This window comes from Lissotriton helveticus, chromosome 7, assembly GCF_964261635.1.
Source record: "Lissotriton helveticus chromosome 7, aLisHel1.1, whole genome shotgun sequence".
Taxonomy (NCBI): domain Eukaryota; kingdom Metazoa; phylum Chordata; class Amphibia; order Caudata; family Salamandridae; genus Lissotriton; species Lissotriton helveticus.
In genome coordinates this window covers 842,265,369-842,287,443 of record NC_136068.1, presented here as the reverse complement: position 1 = coordinate 842,287,443, position 22,075 = coordinate 842,265,369, and positions in this window count along the sequence as shown.

Genomic DNA, 22,075 nt, shown 5'->3' with positions numbered 1-22,075 from the left:
TCTCCGCCTCTCCCATGTGGCCTCCCCAGCCCTGGAGGGACGCGTCCGTCACAACTACGTGCTCCGGTTGGGGAAGGGAGAGGGATCTGCCGCTGACCCAATCGCGGTCCGTAAGCCACCACTGCAGCTGTCTCGCAGTGCCCTCCGAGATCAGGAAGTGGTCGGATAGGTTGCCCTGATGCTGGGCCCACTGAAACTTCAGGTCCCACTGCAGAGCCCGCATCCGCCACCTGGCGTGATGCACCAGTAGGATGCAGGAGGCCATCAGCCCCAGAAGCCGCAGCGTCAACCTGACCGAAACCCGGGATAACGGCTGAAAGATGGGAATCAAAGCCTGAATATCCCGGACCCGCTGTTCGGGCGGATAAACCCGAAACCTCGCCGAGTCCAGAACCGCTCCGATGAAGAGGAGCTTCTGAGAGGGACACAGGTGTGACTTCGGCACATTGATGGAGAACCCCAGCTGGTGCAGGAGGTCTGCCGTCGTCTGGAGGTGGCTGACGACTGTCTGGGGCGAGCCCGCCTTCAACAACCAGTCGTCGAGGTAGGGGAAGACTGAAACCCCTAACCTGCGCAGATGAGCTGCGACCACCGCCATCACCTCCGTGAACACCCGTGGGGCGCTGGTAAGGCCGAAGGGGAGCACGGTAAACTGAAAGTGCTCGTGGCTCACCATGAACCGCAGGTAGCGCCGGTGGGCAGGCAGGACGGGGATATGAAAATAAGCGTCCTGCAAGTCCAACGCTACCATCCAGTCTCCTGGGTCCAGGGCAGCCAGGACCTGAGCCAGTGTCAGCATCTTGAACTTCTCCTTCCGGAGGAAGCCGTTGACGTCCCGTAGGTCCAAGATAGGGCGTAGGCCCCCTTTGCCCTTCTTGGGTACCAGAAAGTAGTGGGAGTAGCAACCACACCCTACTTCTGGCCCAGGAACGCGCTCGATGGCCCCCTTGGCCCAGAGGGCCGTAACTTCCTCCCGCAGAAGTTGCAAGTGATCCCCCGATACACGGTGGTTCTGCGGTGGCATGGCTGGAGGAGTCGCCTCGAAGGGGAGGGAGTAGCCCCTTCGGACGATTTGCAGCACCCACCTGTCCGACGTGACAGTGCGCCAGTGAAGGCGGTGATGGCGAACCCTGCCTCCCACTGGCGTCACATGGGCCTGAAAGCACGGACTAGGAGGGTTTAGAGGCGGATGCTGCGGGGGAAGGTGTGGACTGACCTCGCCGCTGCCCCCGACCACCAGGACGGCGGTTCCCACGGCCGCCACCGCGTTGGGTATTGCCCTGCGGTGCGCGGCTGGCGGCACGTGTGGGCGCACCCCTTCCGTGGCCACGAAAGGAGTGATAGGCAGTGTAGGAGAGTAGGGTTTGCAATCCTATGATCACCCAGATTCTTGCTTTTTGCTTCACTGGTTTACGACTTTCCATGGCTGTGGGCCTGCTAATCAGACCCATAGCCTAGCTGTTCTCTCTACTCCAAATTGTACCCAGGTACTGAATTGGCACTGGGCCCTCTCAAGTCCCTGTACCCAGGGCTGAGGTGCACCCAGAAGTCTCCCAGGGGCTGCAGCATGTATTATGCCACCCCTGGGCTGACTAACTAAATCAGACACAACTGGCTGCTTGACAGCTGGGGCAAAGTGGTGTAATCACCCTTTGCTTTAGATATAGTATTCCTATATCTAAACCTAAATGGGCACACAGATCTCCTATCAGTCACTCCTATGGCAGGCCGTAACAATCCTGAAGGCAGAGTGCTTGGAATCGTGTGAGATAGTGCTCTGGCATGAGCTGAGCCTGTCTGCGGCTTTCGGGATCCATCCCTTAGCCGTTTCCATGATATCGCATACCATATACTCTTAAGTGCATTATAATCCTCGCGGTTATGTGCCAACTCTGGTATCGCTTTATCAAAACATGTTGAGTAAGGTGTCATACGAATTGGAATACTAACCCCCCGCCAATTCTGGCGACGGGGTTAGCATTCCACCCTTCTAGAGGGACACGACATGTATGTAACCTGTAACCCCGGTTAAAGTCAGACAGAGCCTTAGCTCCACAAAATGGATGCTGCCACCGAGACACAAGTCTGCCCTCCTGCTGCTGGGAGTCCTCCCAGCCCAGGAGGCAAGGACAAAGGGTTTCCTGCCAGGGGCGGTGCCAGCACCGTCCCAGACAGGATTTTGTGTATCCTAGGTAGGCAGGGCTTTAGAGGAAGGTGACTGCAAGTGGCACCCCGGTGCTCACTGTGCATAGGCCGGCTGGAATCAGTTCCAGGGGCACTCCAGCCCCTGATCTGGTGAAAGCCCGCCAAAGGAGAGGGGAGTAACCACCCCCCTCCTAGTCCCACCCATAGGGCAGGACTTAGTCACGTGCCAGCCCCTTTTTGCAGGATAAAGGTAGGAACTGGCCCCCTTCCAAATCAGATCATCTTTGAATCCTGAAACTACTTTCCACGAAAGGAACTCTCGACTTCTTCTCAAGATTTCTCCCTTGTGACTAAGGAGTAGTCACCCTGCAGCAGCAGGCACCAACCAAGCATCGCGGTTTGTTGCCAGTCTCTCCTTCGGATCAAGACTGCTCCAGCACGACGAGAACCGGCTTCCCTGGCACCTCTGACCTCAACCTACATCATCAGCCCAGCTGTGATCCGTGGGTGAGACGAGACCTCGAGGGACCGGCCATCTTCAGAACTGCACGACGCTTGTCCAGCACGACCACCGAGTGACCCTCGACCGAGTGCTTTGGGGTAAGAGAAGCCCCGACCCTGAGCAGCTCCAGCACCGAAGTTCAGCCCCCCTGCATCCACGAGATCTGCGTGGGGCCCTTCTGCTCTTTGCTGCCAACCGCGTTGTCCAGGTCGCTTGCCCGTTGGCTAGTGGCCCTCTCACGACGCTCCACGACGACAAACACTGCTGGTCTGGTTGCTCCAGACTAGCCCTTGCTCCCCTCCAAAAGAGGAGCACCCTGGACCCTCCTGGTCCACTCAAGACGCCATTTTAGGTCCACCGCGTGGGCCTTGCATTTGCCAAGACTTGTTGCCCAATCCTGGGTCCAGCGACGTCGACAGCAAGAACCTTCGTGGGACAGCTCGCACCTCCATCCTGGTCGCCGACCACGCCTCCTGGTCCGAGAGACTGCAGAGCCCAGCAGCGCCCACTCACCTGGCTGAGGTGACTTCGTCCGGTGCCATCCTGGTGCCCACTCAAATCACTGGCTAGTGATTCAGAACTTGGTCCCCTCTGCTTACAGGTTTCTTCCTCCCTGATCCAGGCTTGGATCACCACGAACTTCTTCACTGGTCGCCTGCCAGCAACTTCTTTCTTCAGGCTCCTGGATCTTCAACGAGGGTTTCCGACGCAACTTGAACCCTATGCAGCCGCAGCCCCTGGGCTAGGTAAACCAAGTACTCCGGTGCTTCAGCATAGTCCAACACTCTAAGTGTTCGGATCCACCCTTGTTTTCGACCCACCTAGTCGGGTTCGCCCGAGAACAGTAACTTTGTCTTTGCTAGCTTCCATAGACTTTTTCCCGCCTTACGCGTGAGAGTTCCCACTCTGCACACGACGTCCACAGGCCTCCTGCTACTAATCTAAGGGTTTAGTATTGTAGGCCTAGCGTTTCTAAAGTCTATGAGAGTAGTTACTTACCTGCTAGTAATTCGCATTCCACTTTTGTAATATATGGTTTTTCGTGCCCCTCGGGCATTTGTGTAAATTGTGCGACTTAAAGTATTTTCTTAAGAGTTTTGTTGTGTGCTTAGCTCCCTGTCTCATAAAGAGCCAGGGTAGTCTTGTTATAAATAAATACACTTTATTTTTGATAACAACTTGTGTGGTGTCCTTTCACTTGGTGTTCAAGGGGTAATGTGATGGTAAAACAGCTGGCTTAACACGCCCTCTAGAGTCTTAGCCTTAGACTGCTTGTATCCATGCTACTAGGATAGCTGGTCTATCAGGTTGACTTACAACCAATCATCAATAAGGGTTGTTTGGACTGATACATAGTGTTCACTAGAATAGTGAGCACTGCATATCAGGCCAACTTCACACATTGGTGAGCAGCGGTTGGGATTTGAGCTTGCTGTTGTTTTACCACACGTATCCTAAGAATATCATTTGAAAGATCACATAAGTACTAAGGTACATATAACTTAGCTTAGAATACTCTGAGTTCTACTGAACCAGCTGTTGTAGCTCCTAGGGCTTAGCACACCCTAAACTACAACTCTAGCAAGGGATCAGTAGGTAAACATATAGTGTAGGTAAGTGCACCACTTACACCTCACTAGAAAAGCATGTCTACCCAGGGAGAGTCCTCAGGGACCCCTCTTGTGGTGATTGACCCTCCACAGGTCAACTCAAGATATGCAGCTCTCAATTTCCAGGAGTTGAGACACTTGTGTACCTCCAGGAAATTGAAACAGGGGTCTAACCCCACCACTCCCTTTCTGTTAGGTCTCTTAGAGACTTCTGATGCTAGGAAAGCATATCAGGGAGATGGGAATATGCCAGCCTTAGAAGGGCACCTTGGTGATCCAGACCTCCCTAACACTGAAAATGGACTTGAGGAGGAGGATCTTGAGGAACTCGCTGGGGATGAGGCAGACAAGGGTCCTGAGTTAGTCAGCAGACTCACTAGGGCCAACTTAGACCTACTTGGGGAAGGATCTGGGGGACCCCCAGTACTGACCCTAATTAGGCCTAACCTTGGAGTTAGGAGAAATAGATCTCCTTCTAGGGACTCCAATAGATCTCTGCACTCTAATGCCTCTTCTCAGAGGAGAAGGAACTCTCCCCAGAGGAGATTGACTTCCCCTCAGAGAAGGGAGCATGAAGCTAGGATGAGACAGGCTACTCTGAGGATTGAAAGGGAAGAACTTGCCCTGGCCAAAGAAAAGCTTGCCTTTGCTAGAGAGCAGCAGATGAGTGGAATAGTTCCCACTGGTGGCAGCAATCTCCCAAGAGAAAAAGAGAAGGGTTTAGATACTAAACACCTGACAAAAATAGTGCCCCCCTTTAAACAAGGGGATGACATCCAGAAATGGATGGCTGCTTTGGAGAGGGCCTGCACTGTGCAGGGCATTCCCCAGAGTCAGTGGGCAGCTATACTGTGGCTCTCCTTTGATGACAAAGGTAGAGATAAGCTCCTCACTACAAGAGTGGAGGATGCTAACAATTACCAGGTCCTGAAGAATACACTGGTTGATGGGTTTGGTTTAACCACTGAGCAGTACAGGTTGCTGTTCAGAGACACCCAGAAAACTCAGTCTCAGGACTGGTCTGACTTTGTGGATTGTGCCACTAAGGCTTTGGAGGGCTGGTTGCTGGGTAGCAAGGTTACTGATTACACAGGATTGTATAATCTGAAGAGAGAACAAATTTTAAATAACTGTCAGAACCAGTTGTTGCACCAGCACCTTGTTGATTCAGATCTGACCTCTCCCCAAGAATTGGGAAAGAAGGCAGACAAATGTGTCAGAACAAGGATCAAGCAGAACCAGAACCAGAACCAGGGTGGTCAGAAGAAAGCAGACCAGAAGGGTAATACTAAGAGTGAACAAAATGACCAGAAGTCTTCAACAGGTCCCCAACAAACCAAAGAGGGTGGGGGTCAGGCTTCACAGCAGAAAAAGAAGAATCAAGAAGGCCAGTCAAAAAGGTGGTGCCAGTACTGTAAAAGTAAGTCTCACTGGTTTAGTGAGTGCACCAAAAGAGGAGGGCAAACCTCTACCACTACAGCCCCTAAGGCAACTGCACCCCCTCGTACAGTCAGTAGTGGTAGTGCACCTCCCAAGGGATTAGTTGGGTTAACCTTGGGAACTGAGGAGTCTGACAACTTAGTTGGCACACTCACTCAGGCTGTCCTTGTCTGTACAGGGGATATGGATATATCCCCTGAAGTAAGTCCCAATACTTTGGGCAAATACAGACAGACACCTTTGATAAATGGCTAAATGGCTCAGGCCTATAGGGACACTTGTGCCAGTGTCACCATGGTGACACCTAACTTTGTGGACCCTGGACAGATCATGCCAGGTACAGATTTCCTGGTGACCAATGCCAGCAACGTCACTACCAGTCATAGTATGGCGATTGTTGCTTTCTCCTGGGGAGGGGTAAGTGGCCAAAAGAAAGTTGTGGTTAGTTCAGACCTCCCAGTGGATTGTTTGTTGGGCAATGATTTGGAGTCATCACTATGGTCAGAAGTGGAGCAGAGGACTCACATGGAAATGTTAGGCTTGCCAGCACATGTGCTTGCTGTGACTAGGTTACAGGCCAGAAGATGCCCCACTGAACAGGTGCTGGATCCTGGAAGAATGGACCAGACACCTTCCAAGAAGAAGAGCAGTAGGGTTAAGGCTTTGCCTTCCCCCTTGCGCCAGGTTGAGGATCAAGTTTCTGAGGAAGCTGATCTGAGAGAGCTGAGGGAAACTGAGCCTAAAGAGCTTGAACTTGATCAAGTTTAGTTTCTGGGCTCAGGGGGACCCTCCAGAGAAGACCTGGGGAAGGCACAGTTAGACTGCCCTTCCCTTGAACCCCTCAGACAGCAGGCTGCTGCTGAGGCTGCAGGGAATGCCACAGGTGCCCACAGGGTATACTGGGAAGATGGACTCCTGTACTCTGAGTCAAGAGACCCCAAGCCTGGTGCAACCAGGAGGCTGGTCATCCCCTTGTCTCTGAGAGGTTTCCTTCTCACCTTGGCCCATGAGATTCCCCTTGCAGGTCACTTAGGACAGACAAAGACTTGGGACAGGCTTGTCTCACACTTTCACTGGCCTCACATGAGTGAGAATACCAAGGAGTTTTGTCGCTCCTGTGTCACTTGCCAAGCCAGTGGTAAGTCAGGTGGCACAACAAAGGCCCCCCTCATACCACTACCTGTGGTGGGGGTTCCCTTTGAAAGAGTGGGGATTGACATTGTTGGTCCAATGGAACCCCAGACAGCATCAGGGCACAAGTTTATACTGGTGGTGGTGGACCATGCCACCAGGTATCCTGAAGCTATTCCACTTAGGACCACTACAGCACCTGTAGTGGCAAGGGCCCTAGTTGGAGTGTTCTCCAGAGTGGGCTTCCCTAAGGAGGTTGTTTCTGACAGAGGTGCAAACTTCATGTCAGGATATCTGACTGCAATGTGGAAGGAATGTGGTGTCAACTACAAGTTCACCACACCCTATCATCCACAGTGCAATGGGCTTGTTGAGAGATTCAACAGGACCCTCAAAGGGATGATTCATGGACTACCTGAAAAGCTCAGGCGTAGATGGGATGTCCTGATACCCTGCCTCTTGTTTGCTTACAGAGAGGTCCCACAGAAGGGGGTTGGCTACAGCCCCTTTGAACTTCTGTATGGGCATCCTGTAAGAGGACCCCTGTGTTTGGTGAAGGAAGGATGGGAGAGACCTCTCAGAAAGCCTGCAACCAACATAGTGGACTATGTACTTGGTCTCCGCTCCAGGATGGCTGAATACATGGAGAAGGCAACTAAAAACCTTGAGGCCAGCCAAGAACTCCAAAAAGCTTGGCATGACCAGAAGGCTGTCCTGACTGTATACCAGCCTGGACAGAAGGTGTGGGTGCTGGAGCCAGTGGCCCCAGCAGCACTCAAAGACAAATGGTCTCGGCCCCACACCATCATTGAGCAAAAGGGAGAGGTCACCTACCTGGTGGACCTTGGAACCCCCAGGAGCCCCCTCAGGGTGCTCCATGTGAACAGGCTCAAGGCATATGTCGACAGGAAGGAAATGAGCTTGCTCATGGCCACAGATGAGGGACAGGAGGAAGAGAGTGACCCTCTCCCAGACCTGCTCACTCAGAATCCTGATGATGGATCAGTAGATGGTGTTGTCTTTTGTGGCAGCCTCTCTGAACATCAGCAACAGGATTGTAGACAAGTTCTGCAATCCTTCAGACATATGTTCTCTCTGACACCCAGTCAAACTGATTGGTGTACCCATGAAGTGGACACTGGAGACAGTCTGCCTGTCGAGAGTAAAATCTATAGACAGCCTGATCGTGTCAGAGACTGCATCAAGACAGAAGTGCAGAAAATGTTGGAGCTGGGAGTCATTGAGCCCTCAGATAGCCCTTGGGCTAGCCCAGTAGTTCTAGTGCCAAAGCCTCACACCCAGGGTGGTAAGAGAGATGAGGTTTTGCGTAGACTACAGAGGCCTCAATGCAGTCACTAAGACTGATGCCCACCCAATACCAAGGGCAGATGAACTTATAGATAGATTGGCTTCTACCAACTACTTCAGCACATTTGACCTGACAGCTGGGTATTGGCAAATCAGGTTAGCTGAGGAAGCCAGGCCCAAAACAGCATTTTCTACCCCTGGTGGGCATTATCAATTTGTGGTAATGCCCTTTGGTCTGAAAAATGCACCTGCCACCTTCCAAAGGCTGGTGAATCAAGTTCTCACTGGGATGGATGACTTCTGTGCAGCATATCTGGATGATATTGCTGTCTTTAGCTCCACCTGGGAGGATCACCTGGTCCACCTGAGGAAAGTGTTAAAGGCCCTGCAAAAGGCAGGCCTCACTATCAAGGCCACTAAGTGCCAGATAGGGCAGACACAGGTTGTATACCTGGGCCACCTTGTAGGTGGAGGCCAGGTTCAGCCATTGGAGAGTAAGATACAGGCCATCAAGGACTGGGCTCCTCCAATCACCCAGACTCAGGTTCGAGCTTTCTTGGGCCTGACTGGGTACTATAGGAAATTTGTCAGAAATTATGGGTCCATAGTGACCCCCCTTAATGACCTGACAAGTAAAAAGATGCCAAAGAAAGTTCAGTGGACAGCAAGCTGTCAGAAAGCATTCGATGACCTAAAGCAGGCCATGTGCACAGCACCTATCCTAAAGAGTCCAGACTTCTCCAAACCATTCATTGTCCAAACAGATGCTTCTGAGTTGGGTGTGGGAGCTGTTCTATCTCAGCTGAATTTTGATGGCAACGACCAGCCAATTGCTTTCATTAGCAGAAGGCTGACCCCCAGAGAGAAAAATTGGTCAGCTATTGAGAGGGAGGCCTTTGCTGTGGTTTGGGCCCTGAAGAAGCTGAGGTCCTACTTGTTTGGCACTCACTTCACAGTTCAGACCGACCACAAGCCCCTCTTATGGCTAAGTCAGATGAAGGGTGAAAACCCCAAACTACTTAGGTGGTCCATTTCCCTACAGGGGATGGATTTTACAGTGGAGCACAGACCTGGTACTGATCATGGTAATGCTGATGGGCTCTCCAGGTATTTCCACTTAGAGCAAGAAGACTCACCTGGTCAAGGTTAGTTTATTGTCCCAAAGTTTGGGGGGGGTCATGTAGGAGAGTAGGGTCTGCAATCCTATGATCACCCAGATTTTTGCTTTTTGCTTCACTGGTTTACGACTTTCCCTGGCTGTGGGCCTGCTAATCAGACCCACAGCCTAGCTGTTCTCTCTACTCCAAATTGTACCCAGGTACTGAATTGGCACGGGGCCCTCAAGTCCCTGTACCCAGGGCTGAGGTGCACCCAGAAGTCTCCCAGGGGCTGCAGCATGTATTATGCCACCCCTGGGCTGACTAACTAAATCAGACACAACTGGCTGCTTGACAGCTGGGGCAAAGTGGTGTAATCACCCTTTGCTTTAGATATAGTATTCCTATATCTAAACCTAAATGGGCACACAGATCTCCTATCAGTCACTCCTATGGCAGGCCTTAACAATCCTGAAGGCAGAGTGCTTGGAATCGTGTGAGATAGTGCTCTGGCATGAGCTGAGCCTGTCTGCGGCTTTCGGGATCCATCCCTTAGCCGTTTCCATGATATCGCATACCATATACTCTTAAGTGCATTATAATCCTCGCGGTTATGTGCCAACTCTGGTATCGCTTTATCAAAACATGTCGAGTAAGGTGTCATACGAATTGGAATACTAACCCCTCGCCAATTCTGGCGACGGGGTTAGCATTCCACCCTTCTAGAGGGACACGACATGTATGTAACCTGTAACCCCGGTTAAAGTCAGACAGAGCCTTAGCTCCACAAAATGGATGCTGCCACCGAGACACAAGTCTGCCCTCCTGCTGCTGGGAGTCCTCCTAGCCCAGGAGGCAAGGACAAAGGGTTTCCTGCCAGGGGCGGTGCCAGCACCGTCCCAGACAGGATTTTGTGTATCCTAGGTAGGCAGGGCTTTAGAGGAAGGTGACTGCAAGTGGCACCCCGGTGCTCACTGTGCATAGGCCGGCTGGAACCAGTTCCAGGGGCACTCCAGCCCCTGATCTGGGGAAAGCCCGCCAAAGGAGAGGGGTGTAACCACCCCCCTCCTAGTCCCACCCATAGGGCAGGACTTAGTCGCCTGCCAGCCCCTTTTTGCAGGATAAAGGTAGGAACTGGCCCCCTTCCAAATCAGATCATCTTTGAATCCTGAAACTACTTTCCACGAAAGGAACTCCAGACTTCTTCCCAAGATTCTCCCTTGTGACTAAGGAGTAGTCACCCTGCAGCAGCAGGCACCAACCAAGCATCGCGGTTTGTTGCCAGTCTCTCCTTCGGATCAAGACTGCTCCAGCACGACGAGAACCGGCTTCCCTGGCACCTCTGACCTCAACCTACATCATCAGCCCAGCTGTGATCCGTGGGTGTGACGAGACCTCGAGGGACCAGCCATCTTCAGAACTGCACGACGCTTGTCCAGCACGACCACCGAGTGACCCTCGACCGAGTGCCTTGGGGTAAGAGAAGCCCCGACCCTGAGCAGCTCCAGCACCGAAGTTCAGCCCCCCTGCATCCACGAGATCTGCGTGGGGCCCTTCTGCTCTTTGCTGCCAACCGCGTTGTCCAGGTCGCTTGCCCGTTGGCTAGTGGCCCTCTCACGACGCTCCACGACGACAAACACTGCTGGTCTGGTTGCTCCAGACTAGCCCTTGCTCCCCTCCAAAAGAGGAGCACCCTGGACCCTCCTGGTCCACTCAAGACGCCATTTTAGGTCCACCGCGTGGGCCTTGCATTTGCCAAGACTTGTTGCCCAATCCTGGGTCCAGCGACGTCGACAGCAAGAACCTTCGTGGGACATCTCGCACCTCCATCCTGGTCGCCGACAACGCCTCCTGGTCCGAGAGACTGCAGAGCCCAGCAGCGCCCACTCACCTGGCTGAGGTGACTTCGTCCGGTGCCATCCTGGTGCCCACTCAAATCACTGGCTAGTGATTCAGAACTTGGTCCCCTCTGCTTACAGGTTTCTTCCTCCCTGATCCAGGCTTGGATCACCACGAACTTCTTCACTGGTCGCCTGCCAGCAACTTCTCTCTTCAGGCTCCTGGATCTTCAACGAGGGTTTCCGACGCAACTTGAACCCTATGCAGCCGCAGCCCCTGGGCTAGGTAAACCAAGTACTCCGGTGCTTCAGCATAGTCCAACACTCTAAGTGTTCGGATCCACCCTTGTTTTCGACCCACCTAGTCTGGTTCGCCCGAGAACAGTAACTTTGTCTTTGCTAGCTTCCATAGACTTTTTCCCGCCTTATGCGTGAGAGTTCCCACTCTGCACACGACGTCCACAGGCCTCCTGCTACTAATCTAAGGGTTTAGTATTGTAGGCCTAGCGTTTCTAAAGTCTATGAGAGTAGTTACTTACCTGCTAGTAATTCGCATTCCACTTTTGTAATATATGGTTTTTCGTGCCCCTCGGGCATTTGTGTAAATTGTGCGACTTAAAGTATTTTCTTAAGAGTTTTGTTGTGTGCTTAGCTCCCTGTCTCATAAAGAGCCAGGGTAGTCTTGTTATAAATAAATACACTTTATTTTTGATAACTTGTGTGGTGTCCTTTCACTTGGTGTTCAAGGGGTAATGTGATGGTAAAACAGCTGGCTTAACACGCCCTCTAGAGTCTTAGCCTTAGACTGCTCGTATCCATGCTACTAGGATAGCTGGTCTATCAGGTTGACTTACAACCAATCATCAATAAGGGTTGTTTAGACTGATACATAGTGTTCACTAGAATAGTGAGCACTGCATATCAGGCCAACTTCTCACAGGCAGCCGATTGCTGGCGTTGGCCCGAGAGGCCTAAGGACTTGGCCGTAGCCCTGGAGTCCTTAAAACGCTCAAGCGCATGGTCTGCCTTGTCGCCAAAGAGGCGACGGCCATCGAACGGCATGTCCATAAGCGTGCTCTGGACATCTGCCGAGAAGTTGGCGGACCTCAGCCAGGCGTGGCGTCTGACCGCCACCGTCGTTGCCATCGCTCTACCCAGCGAGTCAGTGGTATCCAGCCCACACCGGATGGAATATTTGGCTGCATCCCGGCCCTCCACAAGGGCTTGGCCGAGTTTGGCCCGTACCTCCAACGGACACTCTGGCAGCACTTCCGCGACCTTATCCCACACAGAGTGGGTGTAACGTCCCAAGAGGCAGGCGGTGTTAGAAGACCGCAGGCCGAGGCTAATAGAGGAGAAGATCTTCTTCCCATACTGGTCATACCTCTTGGATTCCCGGTCCGGGGGTGCGGACGGGAATGCGGTCTGGGAATTGGAGGCCTGGATGACCAGGCTCTCGGGGGTAGGGTGGGAGGACAGAAAACATGGGTCGCCCGGGGCCGGGCGGTGGCGTCTGGCCACGTTCCTATCTACGGGGGAACCCGTAGCGGGCTTGGACCAAGTGCCCAGCAGAACGTCGGTCAAGGCCTCATTAAAAGGCAGCAGAGGCTCGGCCGAGCTTGACTGCGGTTTAAGGACCTCAGTGAGGAGGTTAGTCCTCACGGCCGCGACGGGGAGCTCAAGGCCCAAGGCCTTGGCAGCCCTCATCAGCACCACACCATATGTTGCACCCTCCTCCGAAGCCACGGTAGGAGGGGAGACAAACCCAGTGTCTGGAGAGGTGTCCAGGCCACTGGCCTCCCCAAGGTCTTCTGTCCAGTCCTCACGAGACTGACACTCTCTGGTCAGATGGTCCTCAGACCCCTCCCAGTCCTCTCCTTCACCCATCTCCTGAAATTCAGGGTCCTCAACCAATGGGGCCTGTTCATAAAAGTGAAAATCACCCAACGGCGTCTGGAGCGGCGCCCAACGGGCCCGTCTCGACGGCCGAACAGGAACGGAAGGAGGACCGGGGTCGGCGCCGCCCGAGGACGGCACCGGAGGCGACACCTGAGGGTCCGACGCCGGGGAGGTCGTCAGATCCACCGGCGACGAACCAGATCCCGAAGGAGGACCAGCGGCGTCCTGCTGCGCCGGGCCAGAAGGCGCCGGCGGCGTCGGAACAACTGGACCCCTCGGCGCCGGGCCCGAAGGCGCCGGCGGCGTCGGGATAACAGGGACCTGCGGCGCCGGGCCCGAAGGCATCGGCGGCGTCGGGGCCGAAGCACCCGACGGCGTCGGGGCCGGAGCCGCCGACCCGCTAGGGCTCCCAGACGGGTCCGCTGGGCCCGGAGGCACCGCGGAGCCCGTCGGAGGAGAGAGTTTCCTCATGGCCATGAGGAAGCGCTCGACCTCCTCCGGCGACGCGTTGAGCCCAGGGACCGTAGGGTATGGGGCTGGACGCGGCGCCCGCGACTCCGACGGAGCCGCGTGGGCGGTGTCACCCGAACCCCCGGCCGCATCGCGCGAGCGTCGGGGGGAGTCCGAGGAGCGATGACGCCGCTTGGACTTCTTGTGCCTCTTACCTGACGACGACTTCGACCCGGAGGAGTGCGGCCTACTCTCGGAGCTGTGGTGGCTCCGGGCCCGCGACCTGTCTCGACCTCCCATGGGATCGGGACCTCTCACGGCGCGGGGCCGACTGCCAGAGTTCGAGGCGCCTACGGGACCGCTCCCGCCTGGCTTCCGAAGAGAGGGCCCGGCAGTCGGAGCAGGCCTTGTTGTCATCGTCGACGCCCAAACACGACAAACAGACACGGTGAGGATCCGTGACCGACATCAGCCGGTCGCAATCGTCACAAGGTTTGAGGCCGGGCATCCCTATCGGCACCTTTTCGGAGTCGAGAGACTTCGAAACAGTAATCAAAAAGAATCAAAAAAGTTTAGTCAAAATTGACTAGGGTTACTGCTTTTTCCAGATCTGCGCTTGCTGGCGCGGAAAAAAGAAGAACTGACGTCAGCACGCGGAGGCGGCGTCTAAGTACTCCGACGACGTCATCACGGCGCACACGACGCCGACGACGGACGCGGAGCCGCACACGACGCCTACCGACGCGCAAGGGTACTGCTACGCAAAAATATCCGGATCCAGTCTGACGCCTGGGGATATTCTAAGGTAAGGAATCTAATACTAACGTGTCTTTCAGATAGCTCAATATTGTGCCTGGCACATGAGTTCCATGAATCGGGAAAGAGAAAAATAACATGTTTCTTGTCCTTTAATGCTTACTAACATAGTGGAGACTTGGCAGGAAGTGAGGCGTTTACAGGAAGAAATGAGTGATGAGGAAATAGACAAATGGATAAAAGCAGGTTGTAGACAAAGAGGAATATGAATTTTGGGTTTACAGAGATGAAAGACTAGTCATGCCTGATAGTATGATCTCTAACATGGCACGGATGTAGCATGGACAGGCACACATTGGCAGAGATGCAATGATTAGACTCTTTAAACAAACGTGGTATAACCCAAAGTTTCGCACAATTACTGAGAGTCTTTGTCAGTGATGTCTTATATGCCAACAGTTAAATCCAGGAAGAAAAACAGTTGTGATTCTGGGATCCATAAGACGGGAGGGAGGTCCTTTTACCAGAATGCAACGTGACTTCATTGAAATGCCACAATGTAACAGGTTACGTTATGTTCTAGTGATGGTTTGCTTATTCTCTTGTTGGGTGGAGGCTTACCTGACTAGGAGAAATGATGGAGTAACAGTAGACAAACTGTTGCTGAGGGAATTAATTCCTAGATATGGTTTTACAGTGACAATTGAAACAGACTGAGGAAGTCCTTTTCAGAACAGAATCATTCAATTAATATGTGAGGCACTGGACAACAGAAATTGCATTGTGCCTACAGACCAGAGGCTTCTGGGGTGGTTGAACAAGTGAATGGGACGATCAAAAACAGACTTGGGGAAAATGTGTTTAGCCACAGGACTCAAATGGCCGGATGCTTTACCTCGTGTCCTAATGACCCTAAGGAGCATACCCGACAGGAAGACAGGTTTGAGTCCATATGGAATACTGATGGGACGAGTAATGAGACATGCATTTGTACCTGTCAACAAACTGCTAACTATAACTGATGATCTTATCTTGGACTACTGTAAGTGCCTGGTTGATGTGGTAAATTCTGTGTTTCACCAGGTTGGAACTGATGCAAGTACTCTCGAAAGACATCCAGCTCACGACTTGAGCCCTGGAGATTAGGTACGTATCAAAATCCACCAAAGGAGAAACTGTCTGGTTCCACGTTGGGACAAACCACGTCAAGTGATCCTGGTTAACACCACTGCAGTAAAGTGTGCAGGTGTGAAAAAGTGGATTCATGCCAGCAATACAATCAAAGTGCCAGAACCTGAAGTTCAACATGGGAGTCAACATCTAAAAGAAAATACTAGTTCAGATTCTGACAAAGAAAGTGAAACAAACCGAATTCAACTGAAATCCCAGATCTTGAAGATCGACCTGTAAGTCGACATCTGAAAACATTGAACGACAGTTCGGAATATGAAAAAGAACAGAGCAAAACAGGTGAAATAAAGAATCCACAGTGATACGCCACAGAAGTTCTCAGCAGAGTGCGAGAAATACCCATCAGTCACCATACGGATCCGCCCTTCATCATTTGGGATTTTATCCGTACCACCCGTCTGAGAAAATCGGTGCCACACACAAAGGTCAACCCGGTGGTAAGGGGGTTCCTAAGTGGATGGTGGCAATGACAGTGAGGTATGCCACTCGATGTTAATGAGCGGCCAAAAACAAGGGACTGGGGTGTGCAGTGTTGAAAAAGGTGAAAGGGTGAAAAACCAAAGAAGGAGTGCGTTAAAATTGGTTTGAAAAAAGGCACTGAACAAAAGTTTATTCGGTGTGTGCCTGACATACCAACGTTAAAAATCAATGTGACCCAAGGCTGTCTAATTATGTAGACGACATGAGGTGAAAAATGGTCAACTAGTTTCTGCAAATAAGGGACTCTTGTGTCTTTGCATTCATCAGGACCAACAATGAAATTAAACTACTGCACCAAGTGAAATACATAAAGTGAAGGGAAGCACCGGGAAAACAGAAAAGTGAACATTGTCACCTGAAAGCTCCGGGTGCCCTTACAGTCTGGGTTAATCCCTGTGGGAAGAGAAAAGGTTGGGTATAACTATCGTTTACTTCTGGGCTGGCAAGAAAGTCCACCACTGTGGATCTAACATAACATCATCTTCAGATTGTGGAAATACGGGCATTTAAAGCACATATGGCCCGATATAGAAACATTCAGTAAGAAATTTCATAAGCAGAACGTTCCCCAGTCCTTACCTCGATCTGTAAGGTGGACTGGCCTCACCCCACCTGGCAGCGGCTCAGGGGAAGATGAAGCACCGCTCTAAAAGACATGTGGAACACATATCAACACACAGTATGCACAGAACAAGGACGAAACACTTCATGATCTCAATAGCCAGAAACAAGATGGAATGAGTATCTTATCAAAAGTAAAATCGTGCCCAGCAATGGCGGGGCCGAGGTTCCATATGGGAGCGAATACTCTCCACTACAAGAATGTAACGATGCGGAGAAAAGAAAAGGAGGGAGGGTCCCTCTTACCTATCCGTCGGTACTCCGGGGCCGGCGTCCTGGCCGTCTGGAGAGGTAACGAGCAACCGAGGATCGCCTGTTTAAAAGCCGCGCTACCATTGGTCGCGTGGAGCCCTTCACTGCCCCCCTCAATTGGCTGAGAGTGGATGAGGCCCGCGATTTGATTGGCTATGCTGACTGAGAGCCAAATCAAGTCGTTGGTTGATCTGTAGTGTGGAGTCATGGTAACGGAGACACACGACGAAATGCAAGTGTAAACAGACCAAAGCGCTAGCGAAGTTAGGTGGGGTTATTTAAGGAAAACGAGGCTAAGGAAAAGAAAACACAGCGTTTCTTTAGTATTACCGCTGAATATAATACCTGGCTGAAAGTTAGTAAGGCCAAACGGGGGGCAGCGGTGAATATGTATAGATGGCTTAAGGCTGTAAGTGAGCAGTTAACCACCGTGACGCCTGATCAAATAATGCACAAAATGCAGAATAGCTGTGGAAATTCATTTGAGTCGTCACGAATATGACTTTTCACGAATATGTCTTTATAGATGCAATGTCCTGAGTATTTGGAACACATAGGACAACAGGAAAGCACCTGAAAAAAGGAAAGGACCAGAACATACGACCCTACAGTGGTCAAGATGGACAAATACAGTGGCGTCAGGATGGACAAATTCAATGAGGTGACGTCACTAAACCCCATAAGTTACATTCACTAAGTTAACTGCCCACTTTCTGGAGGCGAAACACCTAGCCACGGAATTCAAATGGACTGTTTTGGAGCAACCCTTCATCCCCAAACACACAGCAGATGTGACCAAATACTTGCTGACGAAAGAACAAAGATGGGTACTGAAATTGGGGACTCACAAAGACGGATTGAACGATGACATTCCGTGGTCCGTTCTGTGAACCATTGCTAATTATCAGGTAGGATCTCAAGGCACCATATCATCGGCCTGAACACTCCCCCATCCGTCTATTTACATACTGGACATTGAGCAAACGGTTTTGAGAGGGTGTTTCGAGTGTTTATTCCAGAGGTGTGATTATCTGTTTGAGGCCCGGGTACTTACTTTCCATCCTGTGAGGAATGTAACTTATGGGGTTATGTGCCTACGTGTTCCCCATCCTATGTTATATGTGCATGATCGATATGCATATATCCCCCTATGATCGATTAAAGACGCAATTATAGTTGTGTCCAACTCTAGTATGCCAGTCTCCAGTTCTCGTGAAAGCAACGAGTATTAGGCCTATGTTGCCACGTTTTACAGTGTGCACGTTAATTCATTGAATTGTCCCCGTTTCTAGGCCTCAAAAGGGCCCGGACACCAGATTCAAGCTCCAGTCTCCTGAACCCATTCCGAGGAGCGATGCAGCCCCCACCTGCATCCCTGACCCTTCACTTACTTCCGCCGCGCAGCGCGGTGCCCAGCCTGGCTCTGCCTGCCCGTCTGCCAAGAATATGTTATGCTTCTAGTTATCAGTCCAGCTTTCCTTCTTCACATTCCTAAGCTAACGAACCGTATAAACATCTCCAGCTATGGTCTAGTCTTTCTGTCTCCATGTAAGAGAAATACTGTATTAATATTCATAGAATATTCCTAGCACACGCAATACATGTAGAATAGATGCAGGCACCAGTCTTAGTGTCAAGTAGCCTCTGCCCTGATGACATTTAGATTCTATCAACATGTTCTCCAAACACCAGATACCAGATATGCTATAGGTGCATGTCGTCCTGACCTCTCAGACTTTAGTCTCCTCTTTTAGTACAGAAGTCATAGCCCCCAGTTCTCCCCAGATACACGTCATGGCCCGTTTGCGCGCACCACTAGGTTAAAGGTTCCAGCTGCTCAGGTAGCCCCCCTCCATGTTTCCGCCCATTTCATGACACTTCTGTGACGTTCTCATCACATGTCTAAGTGCACGCCCTGTGCACGCCTTCTTTTCACACCCATGTCTCCTTATCTTACGCTTGTCATTAGTTACGCCTACTGTATGTAATGTAATTGAAATGTCTTACTATATATATGTTGAATTGTGATGAAAGAGGGGCAGCTGCCATCCCGTGCCTTCGATGTCACTTTATTTCAGGCCGTCCTGATCCTGTCCCTTCCCTTATGCCTGATTAAAGCCTGATAACCTCAGATTCCTCGGATCTTGCCTCTTATTTATTGAGCTATCTGTTATTTTTAATGTATTCAAAAATAGTACCGGTAATTAATTATTTATTTACCACATAAATGGCGCCCGAACAGGGACTTACCTCTTCCCCACGCGCCGGCGATCCAACGCAGGCCCCCTGACCCTTCTACAGCCGTGACGGAACCCTATGCGCAAGTGCAGATATTTCTGCTTCAAGTCTCCCTCAGGCCTACGGAGGAGACGGAAACTGCGGTCCGGTATCCAGACGAGGCGTGTGGAAGGCGGTTTGTCCCGACCAGAGCCCAAGCCGAGAGAACAAGGTCCGAGGTATCCGGAGGCCCACCTGTAACCGAAGTTTCCGAAGTTCGTAGTCCGACGTCGTAACAGTCCAGTCCAGTCCGAGGCCTTCCAGTTTCTGCTTCCCGGTGAGTACCGTCGCGGGGGAAGTATCTAGACAGGGTCATTAGTTTGATCCTGGTCCGATGGGTTTGGGTACACAGATCCAGTCCGAAGTATTCACCTAGGTGGATACGGGTCCGACGTGTCTCTTTATGGGACCGGTATGTTCTGTACTGTTTTAGCAGTGCATCCAGTAATTCTAGTAAGTTTCGTTCTCGAGAAATTCATGTGTTCTGTTTTCAGTGTATCAGGTAGTATTTCTGTTCGAACTGTTATTAATGTATTTTTATGTCGTGGTATGAGTGTTTTGTTCGCTATTTTATTACTGTGATTATTGTGTTGCAAGTATATAACCGAAATGCCTCTGTTCTCGAAATTACGTCAGTTAAAGACCAGAAAAGGGTTACTCGAAGAAGCAGTTCCTGTCCCTCCTAGGGACAGTCCAGGACATTTTATGTATCACAAGCATGGCTTAGATGCCATAATATATCTAGACTTATGGGCGGATTATACTAAGGAACTAGAAGAGAAATATAGATGGCCCGTATCAAGTACATGGGATGCCGAGTGCATCATGCGAGTAGAAGAAGCATTATGGAAAAAGAAAGCCAGACAGTCCCAGAAAGATGCCATCGAGTTATGGCGCAAAGAATCTCATAAAAGAACCGAAAAAGAATTCAGAAAAACCGAATTAAGTAGGGAATCCTCAGAGAAAGCCCAAGAAAGGGAATTAATCGAAGAAGGTGAACGAGTTAGAATAGAACAGTCAGATAGACAGAGAAATGCCCTTATTAAAGGCATGTATCCTCTTCTTGCCAAGGGCTTGCCAAAAGCAACCCCGGAAGCACCCTGTAATTTACCGCCGCCATTGGTCCCGACTAAGCTACGTCATAAACCGACTGCAGCTGATATTTTTCTTTCGTCCTACTTGGACGACAGTACCAGCATATGCAAATCCTGTTCCGCCTGCTCCTGTTAATAATGTAATCCCTGTTCCTCCAGCCGCTGGTCCCGTGGGTCCAGTTAATGTTACAGTACCTGTTACAGCACCCCCGGCCCAGCCTACAGTACATGCACCCGTTATGCCAGTCACTACCAGCCCGTACAGTATTCACCGACGATTCTAGTTTAGGAGCCGCGGGGGGAGGTTCTCCTCGTACCCCGCCTCAACCGAAACGTCTGACGCTACATGAGCTAGCGTTACAGCGCACGCCAAAAGTGGCGACATACACAGATCTCAAGCGACTTCTTACTGATTGTATATATGATCCAGTTCCAGGCGAAGATCACATGATCTTATATTCAGTACGTCTAAGACGGGTGGCCAGCTTTTTGACCACCCTGCCCGATATGAAGGAACATCTAGACAGAATATATCGTTTTATCCGTACAGGAGTGAATCCAGGAAGTATTCACGAAGCTATGGTTCAAAGAAAAGTCGAGACTCAGCTCATGATTCCTGATTAACTGTTTAATAAGAGAGCAAGATTGTCCAGAAAAAGATCAAGAAGAACTGAAAGTCCTGACTAGGTGGAGTGACAATATAGCCGATGGAAAACACAAGACACAAGGTTGTATAGAGAGTATGTACAAGAAAATTCGTAAAGAAATAATACGTATACACCAGAAAGAGGAAGAAAAACGAGCAACCGAGAAAGAGAATGACTCTTCTAGTGAAGAGGTAGACAACGAGAATCCCGACAGAATAGCGTATGTAGGTAGAACTAGACTTTCCGACCGACATTCACGCCTAGATTACAAGAAAGCTTTTCCTCCTCCAGCACCAGAACAGTGTTCTCTTGAGCAAGTATTCCAAGCTACCGATCACATTCTAAAATCACGAATAGGGTATAGCGAGCTTAGTACAATGCATGAACAAGAACTAGCCCGATCAGCAGTCCGATGGACTACTGATTCTACCACGTTTCCAGACGAAATAGTGGCTCAAATTTTTCTGAAACTCCCCCCAGCCGAGCAACGTCTGGTGGGTATGTATATGATCCAGCACCTCATTACGCTGTATGAGGAACAACATTCTGATCCAGGTCCGCTACATGATGTATTGAACGAGTTACTCCAATATAGATGGAAAGGTCTAGGTACCGATTTAATTAGTGTCATTCTAGAACAGCGCCACAAATACCGAACGTTTCTGAATCCACATTTTGTTCACGTCTCACCCCCAGAAAGTAAATCATTCTACATAGACAGACAGAATCCGTTACGAGAAGTGCATCCAGTCAAGAAAGAGGGTGGTGGTCTAGAACGAGTATTTGTTTACACCCCTATCACGAAAATAGAACTTTTGGAAATGAAAAAATTAATTCCCTGTCATGATAAAGATCCAGCAGGGTTTCACCGTGAATTAAAGGACATGCTCCGTATGGGAGAATACACGTATCCTGATATCATTAAAATGTTAAAGGTCCTGTTGCCTGCGGGCATATATGAAAAACTCAAAGAAAAAGAATGGGAGGTGGGAGAGAAAAAGATAGATTGGACAGCATTAGAAGCTGAAGATAATTCACGAGTTCCAGGTACCGGTCTTGGGGATAAAGCTAAAGCTTTGCCCGAATTGTTAATCCAAGTTTTGCCAAGATTACTAGCCACGAAAAAGGAAGATTGGGATGCCATCTCAGCCTGTAAACAGAAACAAGACGAAGATACTAGTGATTTTTATTCTAGATTTGAGAAATGTTTCATTATTAATAGTGGTCTGAAAACAAGTAGTGAATCGTACCCTCATCTTTTTGTTACCAAACTAGTCGAGAATTCAAGTCCACAAGTTAAAAATCGAGTACTGAAAGTCGAAAGTACATGGCAAGCT